Here is a 10,855-nt window from a genome sequence, read left to right as displayed (position 1 = left end):
AAAAAACCCTACTATCTACTCTTATGTAGTTGAAGGCGCAGTATAGCTCTCATAGTCTGGTGGTGACGGAAGACCACCAGCCGTTTGAACAAGCCATTCAGCATCACCTTGTTGGGTTAAGTGCAGGCACTGTCAGAGCGCAGGGCGTCCTGCCTTTGAAAGAGTTTCCGAAGTGTCCTGATGTGCCCTTTAGCAATGCCAAACAGGTCTGTGAAAATGGCATCCTTTCGCGGCACTTCAGACGCCATCTCACAGTCTAGCCGACCTGAAACGCCTGAGCCCGTTTTACCAGCAGGCTCCAACGGTAACCGTTTGAAGCAAGAGGCGGCGTTGTCAGTTTCCGTAGTGTAGCGGTTATCAAATTCGCCTAACGCGCGAAAGGTCCCCTTTTCGAAACCGGGCGGAAACAGCCTGCTTTGGGCCGGCCCTTTTCGTCCTGCTTGCCCTTGTGGTTCCCCGCAGGCGGTGGGTGGCTTTTCTTCATTGGAGTGCCCGAAATCGGTGCTCTCAGAGCGTCCGTCCGTCGACAGGTTGAAATTGTAAACGCTGGTGTAGCCACTTTTAATTAAAATCTGATGATGATGATGATGATGATGTTGTTGTTGTTGTTCTTGTTGTTCTTGTTGTCGTCGTAGTCGCCGTCATTATTATTGTTAAAGTAAAGCAGTAGTTAGATTTGTTGCTACCGTAAGGTGTAGAAGGCACAATAGCTCTGATAGTCTGGTGGTGAAGGAAGACCACCAGACGTTTGAACAAGCCATTCAGCATCACCTTGTTGGGCTAAGTGCAGGCACTGTCAGAGCGCAGGGCGTCCTGCCTTTGAAAGAGTTTCCAAAGTGTCCTGATGTGCCCTTTAGCAATGCAAAATAGGTCAGTGAAAATAGAAACCTTTATCTCACAGGCTGGCCCACGGGAAACGCCTGTGCGCGTTTTATCAGCCTGCTTCGATGGGAGCCATTCGAAACGCCAGGACGGGTCGTTTTCTGTAGTGTAGTGGCTATCACGTTCGCCTCACACGCGAAAGGTCCCCGGTTCGAAACCGGGCGGAAACAACCCGCGGTGCACGCGTGCCAGTGCCATGTTACCCGTCGCCATCTCTCTGCCCCAAGGCCGGCCGTCGTTTTCTCTTCCTCAGAGTGGCAAGAAATCCTGACCTTGAGAACAAACGATCGCAGAAGGGTAGCTTTGCGAGGCGCTGGAACTCACACTTTTAAAATCGATACATGTTGTAGCTGTTACAATACGACCGTAGCAGGATCAGCGACATTGCTGTTACTCTTATGTAGTCGAAGGCGCAGTATAGCTCTGATAGTCTGGTGGTGACGGAAGACCTCCAACCGTTTGAACAAGCCATTCAGCATCACCTTGTTGGGCTGAGTGCAGGCACTGTCAGAGCGCAGGGCGACCTGCCTTTGATAGAGTATCCTAAGTGTCCCGAAATCGGTGCACTCAGAGCGTCCGTCCGTCGACAGGTTGAAATTGTAAACGCTGGTGTAGCCACTTTTAATTAAAATATGATGATGATGATGATGATGTTCTTGTTCTTGTTCTTGTTGTTGTTGTTGTTCTTTTGTTTTTCTTGTTGTCGTCGTAGTCGCCGTCATTATTAATGTTAAAGTAAAGCAGTAGTTAGATTTGTTGCTACCGTAAGGTGTAGAAGGCACAATAGCTCTGATAGTCTGGTGGTGAAGGAAGACCACCAGACGTTTGAACAAGCCATTCAGCATCACCTTGTTGGGTTAAGTGCAGGCACTGTCAGAGCGCAGGGCGTCCTGCCTTTAAAAGAGTTTCCGAAGTGTCCTGATGTGCCCTTTAGCAATGCCAAACAGGTCAGTGAAAATGGCATCCTTTCGCCGCACTTCAGACGCCATCTCACAGCCTAGCCGACCTGAAACACCTGAGCCCGTTTTACCAGCAGGCTTTAACGGTAACCATTTGAAGCAAGAGGCAGCGGTGTCAGTTTCCGTAGTGTAGCGGTTATCACGTTCGCCTAACGCGCGAAAGGTCCCCGGTTCGAAACCGGGCGGAAACAGCCTACTGTGGGCTGGCCCTTTTCGTCATGCTTGCCCTCGTGGTTCCCCGGAGGCGGTGGGTGTCTTTTCTTCATTGGAGTGCCCGCAATCGATGCACTCAGAGCGTCCGTCCGTCGACAGGTTGAAATTGTAAACGCTGGTGTAGCCACTTTTAATTAAAATCTGATGATGATGATGATGATGATGTTGTTGTTGTTGCTCTTGTTGTTGTTGTTCTTGTTGTCATCGTGGTCGCCGTCATTATTATTGTTAAAGTAAAGCAGTAGTTAGATTTGTTGCTACCGTAAGGTGTAGAAGACAACAGTTGGTATGGCGTGTGATATCAAAACATTCAGAATACTTTTAACCTATATAATTTAAAAGCTTTGTAAAATAAACCCAAATATCTCTTTTGCGGGGATAAACGCTGTTCTGAGTAGTTTGTGACTTGTTTAATACCAAACAAAGCATCGCTATTAAAAAAAAAAAAAATCACTGTAAAAGCGCTAGTTATTTTAGATCTTTATAGTTATTTTCTAGGCTCAGGTTGTTTTTTAGTGCTTATAAAGGCCTGAAATATTCTTAGTGGTTGTTGACTATAGGTCTTGATGCTTAAAAATGTTTTTTTGAGAGACCAAAAGGTTCTAATAAAAGTTTAGAGTAGAGAGGAGAGAGATCGTCTCCATCTTGGTTTCTATTTGAAATTTGATGCAGTGTCATTTTATTGGTTGGTTTTGATATGTTAATTGGTAACAGGGCGGCACAAAGGCCAGACCAGAACAATGCCTTACAAGCAGATCCGGCATGTGGCCATCAGTATAAGTATGAAGGTCTGGTCTTCAGCTCGACAGACTCATACTGACCTTTCGATTTAAGACTAAAGATCAACAATGTCCGGAAACAACATCAGCGATTCGATTTAAACGAGTTTTTAGGCAAGTCTTCAGATTATTTTCATTGACTCAGAGCGTGTTGTGTGCATGTATTGTAAATAAGGCTATAACATCTGTTTTAAGTTCTGTAAAATTATTTTTCAGCCAGTCAACAGGAGTTCATTTCCAACGCTGAGGAGATCATCTGGAACAACGACGGTAAGAATTTTGTGTTTGCGCTCATGGGTTCTTATGCATGGGTGTGTGTGGTTTTGAAGCGGCTCATTAGAGTTATGAAAACGTTTTAATATATATTAATGCCGGTCTCTTTAATTACACAGAAACTATCGAAAGGCCTGTGATTAATGTCTCCGAGGATCGACCAAGAGAAGTGGTTATCCCTAGACAGGCTGTCTGCCGACCGGGTAAGAACTAAACCCCTGTTTGTTTGTATAACGATTCTGTAAGATGTTTGAGTCCAGTTTTGTTAATTTAAAAAAATTATCCTGTCTAACAGTATTAAGAAATGTGGTTCGAGACAACGAAAGGCCTTCCACATCGAGGGCTTGTTTCGTTTTACCTTCGAGAACCGTAACCTTTCAAGAATCTGAAAGGCCGTCAGCCCCGGTATCTGATAGCTGTGAGTATATATCTGCAGCCTGTAAGAGGTTAAAGCTTTTTATAAAGCGGTGTGGTTAAAGGTTAAACATGTCTCTTACCTTCACAGCGGTGCAAAAAGCTAAACCAGCCGAAAAACATAAGAAACGATTATTCTGTGGAGGTAAGTAAGATCTTTCAAACTTTAATGTTTTTAAAAGGGCTTTGTTTGCCCGTTGAGGGCTAATATTTAAGCGATGGGTGACCGTTTCCTGTAGGGCGGGGGGTTCTGGGAAAGATCTTTAGAAGTCCGGACAGGTCTAGGCTTGTTTCTGGGGAACGTGTTTAGAAATGACCGATTGCCGTACCGTCTGGTTAGGAAGTAAAGCCGTCCGAAAGGGTTTAGTAAGTTGTTTGGCTTATCTCCCGCTATTATACTTCTGTTTTAAAGTGGTTGTAGGAAAAGGCTTGAAGGTGTTCATTGTATTTAATATTTAAACAGATCGTGAAAACGTTTGTGAAACAGGAAGTCCCGGGATCAGGAAGCGTTTACACTTGGAAGGTTCGTTTAAAAATGAAATGTTGTTGTGTGTGTGTGTGTTTTATTAACAATATTACAGTTTTTAAAGAAACATTTAAGAAACAGTTTATTTACAGCGGCTTCTCTGTTTTACATTTATTATCAAGTCCTAATAAATATATTGTCTGTAAATAATAAGGCGTTGTAGTGAATGTCTAAGGCTATTTTCAAAGGTCTAAAAAAGCTAAAGGTTTTGAATGTCCTGGACATGTTGTTTTAAGTTTGATTTCTGTCGCCGTTTAAAGATGTAAATGTAATGTATATTTTTATTCTTCCCAAGACTCTTGGGATAGTCATTCTGTGAATGAGCTATTGATGACAATTACCCCGTCTAAGTGGGATCAAACATCTTTCCCGGTGAGATCACCGAGAGGATCCCCCACGGTGGTCTTGGAGACCCCCCAACATCTACTCAGGCCACAGCCTTCTGGGGGTAATTCAACACCCCAGATTCAGCCCGCCGCATTGTCGGGCGGAACAAATACAGGCATCCAACAACCTCAGGGGTCGCCGTCAGTCAGGGCTGACACACCACCCAACGACGGCCTGGTTTCAACATCGTCCCCCCAGACCCGTTTCTTGGCTACAGAAACGCGGAACAGTACCCCGCGCTTGGCCAGGGTGTCACCGCAAAGGCCTTCTTGGTCTCCGTCCATGAGTATACACTCGCTCCTTGCCTCCTTCGACCGAGATTTACCGGAGCGACCATCCTTTGAAGCTGAGCCAGGCCACCAGCCCCCGGAGCTTCTTCCTGAAGGTCGGCATGAGTTGCTACATACTTTGTTACAAAATCAAAGACTTGTGTTAGTGGGGCAAAACCTGCTGATAGAGAGCCAAAACACCCTTATTAATACCCTTACTAACGAATTGTACCGTATTTAATGTTTTAATAGACACAAAACGCCTTACTATTGTGGGTTGTTGGAAAAATAAAAAATAAATTAAAAAATGTCCTGACTTGGTAAAAGAACTCACAAACTAAAGGATTATGAACAAGCTAGGGCCCCAAAAAGACCTTCCCGAGAGAACATCCCCGGCCCTGTTGTGAACTCCTCTGATGTCCCAATGAACCTGGAACTATTACAAATGATAAATGATTTAAATAACCCCCAATTACCACCGATAGAATGTGAATTAACAGAATTACCGGTGAACCCCGACCTGTTACAGATGGTCAATGATCTAAATAACCACCTCCCACCGGTAGCGCTTATAGAGGTTCACCCCCTAGTTCACCCCGATTTGTTTGAAATGGTGGAGGCTTTGGAGGAGCTACCCCGACCAAATTCTGCCCCTATTATAAATGATTTGAAACAATTAGAACACAGGATGGCGGCAGAAGCAGCCATCACTATAGAGGAGGGTCTTGACATTAACCGGTTGGATATCTTTGAAGGACTTTTACAGGCTTTAAATGAGCCTCCTCAAAAAGGGGGTTTTGTAGATGTCAGCAGTGGGGGTGTTTGGAATTTGGAGGGTTCTGAGACTGATAAGGCTGTGGAGGACATGCTCTGTGAGAATGTAGGGGGTGAAGGCTTTGTTCAAAATGATGATGTGTCCAAGAGTACCAGTGATCCCGTGATTATAGATAGACCGGCCTATAACAATTTTGAAATGATTCAGCGTTTTAATTTTGCAGAACTTTTAAATTGTGACAATTATGCAGAAATATTTGTCAACATATACGAGGCCTTGCAGAAAATGCTTGAACAGGTTGCTGAAAGGGTCAGACCTCGAGATGTTGTACAGTTAGAACTCAGAGGGGATGATTTGTTTAGCAACCTATCTGTAATGCTGAGTGGAGATAATTTAGACGTCTGGCTAAAATCGAAGCGTTATTGCAAAGTAACGCAGCCATCATAGCTGATGAAAGTCTGTCTCTGGTAATGAATGTGGTTCGTAACCCTGAGGGTGGGGTGCTTAGAAGACTGTCGAAATGCTTGAAGAACGACATAATTAGGACCAAGCTCAGGCAATTAGTGGTGAGTTCCAGTGGGGACAATAAGCTCTGTTTTGCTTACAGTTTAATAAAATTACTCACCCCCGACATGCCTGAACCCCAAGCTCTGCAAGAGGCTTTAATGCTTCATCAGAGGGCCGGCTTAAACTCTCAACAGATGGTTGCCTTTTCAGACATCACCAAGTTTGAGGAGTTGTTGTCTTTAAAAATTGTTGTGTGGTACCGTTGTGAGGTAAAGGAAGTATTTGTGAAATTTCAGACACATCCTGAAACCCATACACAGACACTGTTTCTCTTCCTAAGTGATAGTCATTACTTTGGAATAAAGAGTTTGACGGCTTTTTTGGGTTGTTCGTATGTTTGTCATTGTTGTTATAAGGCCTTCAATGATAAGCTTAAGCACCGCTGTGACGGTTACTGTAACGTCTGATTCAATCCCCAATGTTGTAAGGGTTTGGCCCCTACCATCCGATGAAAAGATTGCTTAAGGATTTGTCTCTCTGCGTTCTGTTTTTCCGAGCATAAGGTACAGAGGGCCGCTGCTGAGGGGGTTAAAAAACTGAGTTATTGTGATCAAACTAAATATTGCCCGCAGTGTTGCCTCCAGTACCGTTTTCATGAGGTTAAACCACACAAATGTCTGGAGCCGAGATGCAGGATCTGTAATGCTGATTTAACCCCGGGGTCCGAACACCAGTGCTTTATTCAGCCGGTTAAAAAGGAGCCGCCGCACAACCGGTATGTCTTTTTTGCTTTTGAATGCCGGCAAGAAAACGGGGTCCACGTTGCTAATTATATACACTGTATTGACATGTTGGATCGTGAGTGGTCAGCTAGCGGTGAGAGTTGTGTCAGGGAAATCATTACGCGGTATCGCGGTCCAAAATACCTCAATTACACATTTATTGCCCACAATGCTAAGGGTTATGATTCTTACATTTTGATGAAGTATCTGGTGGAAAATGGGGTGACCCCAAAAATAATAGCTCAGGGTAGCAAGATCATGTGTTTCACCGACGAAGCTTTCAACTAACGTTACATAGACTCGTTAAATTTCCTCCCCATTAAATTGAGCGCTTTGCCTAAGGCTCTGGGTTTTGAGGCTCAGAAGAAAGGTTGGTTCTGCCATTTTTTTAATACTAAGGACACTCAAAATTATCGAGGGTCCTACCCGCCCGCCTCTTATTATGGGGTTGATACTATGATGTCTCATGAGAGGGACGAATTCTTTAAATGGTACAATACCGAGAAGAGATGGCCGCTTATTGTAAAAATGATGTGGTGATCCTTAAAGAAGCCTGTGTGCGTTTCTGCGCCGAGGTTATCAACACATCGGGTCTCGACCCTTTGCAAAGTGTGACCATAGCGTCTCTCTGCATGAAAATGTATCGGTCCAATTTCTTGCAGAAAAACACTATAGCGGTCACCACTTCTGACAACTATCGTGCTAGACAAAAGAACTTTTCGACTGTCTCCATACAGTGGCTGGAATACCTGAGTGCCCGGGATAACATCTTCATCAGACATGCTTTAAATCAAGGGAAAGTCAAAATGGGGCCTTACTACTTAGACGGTTTTAGCGACGTGTCCGGGCGGCGTACCGCTTATGAGTTTGCTGGTTGTATTTACCATGGCTGTCCTCAGTGCTTCGACCCAAACACCTTTAACCCCGTAACACAAAAACTCTGCGGTGATATGTACTATGATTTCCAGGAACGAATTGAAACTTTAAAAAACACCTATGGTTTGAACGTGCTGGTGATTTGGGAACACGAGTGGACGACCCTGAAGCAACAGGATGCGGGGGTACAATGGTTTATGGAAACCTTGGACTTTCCTGAACGTCTAGAGCCCCGGGATGCGTTATTTGGGGGTCGTACCAACGCCCTCTGTTTACATTATGAGGTAAAGGAGGGTGAGAGAGTAGATTACTATGATTTCACCAGTCTGTACCCTTATGTCAACAAGACCAAAATGTACCCGGTGGGGCGTCCAACCATTGTTTATCGTGACTTTCTCAAAATCGGACATTTCTTTGGTTTGATCAAAGTCACCATGTACCCTCCTCGTGAGCTGTTCTTACCCGTGTTGCCTTACAGGTGTTCGGGAAAATTGATGTTCCCTCTGTGTAGAACGTGTGTGGAAACTGAAAATCAAACTACCTCTTGTCTGCACAGTGATGAAGAGAGAGCGCTGACGGGTGTCTGGTGTAGCATTGAGCTTGACAAGGCGGTGGAGAAAGGTTACAGAGTCGGTAAGGTGTATGAGGTTTGGCATTTTTCTGAAAAACCTGATACTCTTTTTGCTGATTACATTATGACCCATCTGAAAGGGAAACAGGAGGCATCGGGCTATCCCTCATGGTGTGTTGACTCCGCGGCCAAAGAGCGATACGTTCATCAATATTTTGAAAAGGAAGGGATCCGTCTAGAGCCGGGGAACATAACTGTAAACCCCGCCAAGAGACAAATGTCCAAACTGATTTTAAACAGTCTGTGGGGTAAGTTTGGGGAAAGAAATTACCGTCTAAACACAACCATGATTAAAACCCCTGAACAGTTTATAGAATTTATGTTTTCCAAACAACATGCAGTATCACACTTTCAATTCTTAAATGACCACGTGGCACAGGTCCAGTGGAGGGCCCCTAAAGATTTCCCCACCAAACAGGGGAACGTTAATGTTTTCATAGCGGTTTTTACCACGGCTTACGCCCGGCTTGAACTGTACAACTTAATGGATCAGTTGCAGGAACGCACGCTCTATCATGATACTGACTCTGTAATCTTTGTCACCAGGCCAGGGGATTGGGTCCCTCCCCTCGGGGACTACCTTGGGGAGTTAACGAGCGAACTAGATCCTCAGGACCACATAGTGGAGTTTGTTTCAGGGGGTCCTAAGACTTACGCATACAGAACGGCTGCGGGTAAGACCTGTATGAAAGTTAAGGGTTTCACTCTGAAACATTGTAACAACAAGCTCATTAACATCAAGTCTCTGACGACCCTGGTAGAAAGTTTTGTAACCGAGAAAGACGCGCCTCCTCGTGAGATTATTACAGCCGGAAATCAGATCTATCGCAATAAAAAGGGGTACACGTTGGAAAATAGATCACTAAACAAACGGTTCAGGGTGGTGTACAATAAAAGAGTCTTGAAGACTGATTATACCACTCTGCCTTATGGATATTAGCGGTGGTTTTGATAACAGACTTCAACACCCTTTCTCCTGTATTATAGCCGGTCCCTCCAATTCGGGGAAGAGCTATCTTATAAAGAACATCATAGAAGATGTGGACGCAACCGTGTCCCAAGCTCTTGACAACATAGTGTGGTGTTACTCTTGCTGGCAACCTCTCTACGATGATTTGGCTTCGAAAAAAAATAATCTGAAATTTGTGCAAGGTCTCCCCGCCTCGTTGTGTGACGATGACTTGTTCCCGCCCGGTCAAACTAATCTAGTGATCCTTGATGACCTGATGGAGCAGGCCGGTGACAACAGTGAAGTGGAAAAAGCTTTCACAAAGTACACTCATCATAGGAATTTAAGTATTATTTATTTAGTTCAAAATCTATTTTTTCAAGGTAAAAAAAGCCGCACTATTAATTTAAATGCCAATTATATAATTCTTTTTAAAAACCCCAGAGATAAACTACAGGTCACCGTCTTGGCTCGTCAAATGTACCCTAACCAGACCAAGTTCTTTTTGGAGGCATTTGAGGATGCCACCAAAAAACCCTACGGGTACTTGATTGCGGACTTAAAAGCACAAACCCCAGAAGACTTTCGCCTCAGAACAGGTTTGTGCCCGCCCGATTGGCCGGCAGTGTATGTGCTAAAGAAAAGGAAATAAATAAGAATGTCTGTTCGGATTAAAAGAAATCTGCCGCTTTTGCAAATGTTATTTGAGGGGAGCCCGCGCCATAGGAAAGCTGTGCTGGCAGGGGCCCCCTCGGATTTGATCGAGACCCTGTGTGAAATAGCTTTTAACATCTTACGCGTTAATATACCCCTAACCCCTTCTCAACATTCTAAACTCAAAAAACAAAAAGCGGTTATCAAGATCATCGCTAATAAGAAGTATTCTATTAAAAGAAAAAGAAAGAAGATTAATCAAACCGGGGGTTTTATAGGACCGCTGTTGAGCATAGCCGTGCCTTTCCTAACCAGTCTTCTAGCTTCCAGAGTGGGTTAATAATGGAATATGCTCAGAAAATGTTTTTGATCCCTCAGGAGCAGCTTGAGAAACTGAGGAAAATGTTGTCGGGCCAGAGCCCATTAGACAAACGTCCGAAAACAACCTGGACTCTGAAATGAAAGCTATACAGGCCAGGGCCGATTTAAATCAGTATTCCAAAGCCCAGTTGTATACCAACACGTTACAGCGCTACCTCCGTCTGGTTAGACAGGGTGAAAAAGATCAAAACATTTTAACTTTAACCATGGCCTCTCAAGAAAATGGTTCTGGGGCTGATGCGGGGGGTACGGTTGATAAAGATGTTGCGGTGACCGAACCTGTTGAGAGTTCAGAGGGAGATGTTGTAACGGATGTTTTGAGAAACATGCCGGCCAGAAGCAAAAGACATGCAGAATATATCCTGCACAAAATGGTTCAGAAACCGCGGGTAACGGCTTGGAATGAACAGGGTGAATTTGTTTTTAAAGGACAACTGATCAAAGGTTCACACATGTTTGATTTGTTGAAGAGTGTCACTAGCACTAATAAGGTACCCGATAGTCGCCGACCTGTAGGCTGGAATGCTTTCCTACAGGCGATGGCCTGTCTGAACATGCCCCAATCCACAGTTCCTAACCAGGAAACGCGACAAAAAAT

At 44.4% G+C, this 10,855-nt stretch overlaps 2 non-coding genes across 2 annotated transcripts; both read left to right on the top strand.

Annotated features, from left to right (window-relative positions):
* Positions 1 to 978: 978 nt before the first annotated feature.
* On the top strand, positions 979 to 1,052 carry trnav-cac (transfer RNA valine (anticodon CAC)). Its single transcript has one exon. It is a non-coding gene; the product is annotated as a tRNA-Val (tRNA).
* A 907-nt stretch (positions 1,053 to 1,959) lies between these two features.
* Positions 1,960 to 2,032, top strand: trnav-aac (transfer RNA valine (anticodon AAC)). Its single transcript has one exon. It is a non-coding gene; the product is annotated as a tRNA-Val (tRNA).
* The last annotated feature ends 8,823 nt before the right edge of the window (positions 2,033 to 10,855 follow it).

Source organism: Amia ocellicauda, unplaced genomic scaffold, assembly GCF_036373705.1.
Source record: "Amia ocellicauda isolate fAmiCal2 unplaced genomic scaffold, fAmiCal2.hap1 HAP1_SCAFFOLD_269, whole genome shotgun sequence".
NCBI lineage: Eukaryota > Metazoa > Chordata > Actinopteri > Amiiformes > Amiidae > Amia > Amia ocellicauda.
Note: the sequence above shows the minus strand (reverse complement) of the source record. Positions and strands in the feature narration are given on the sequence as shown.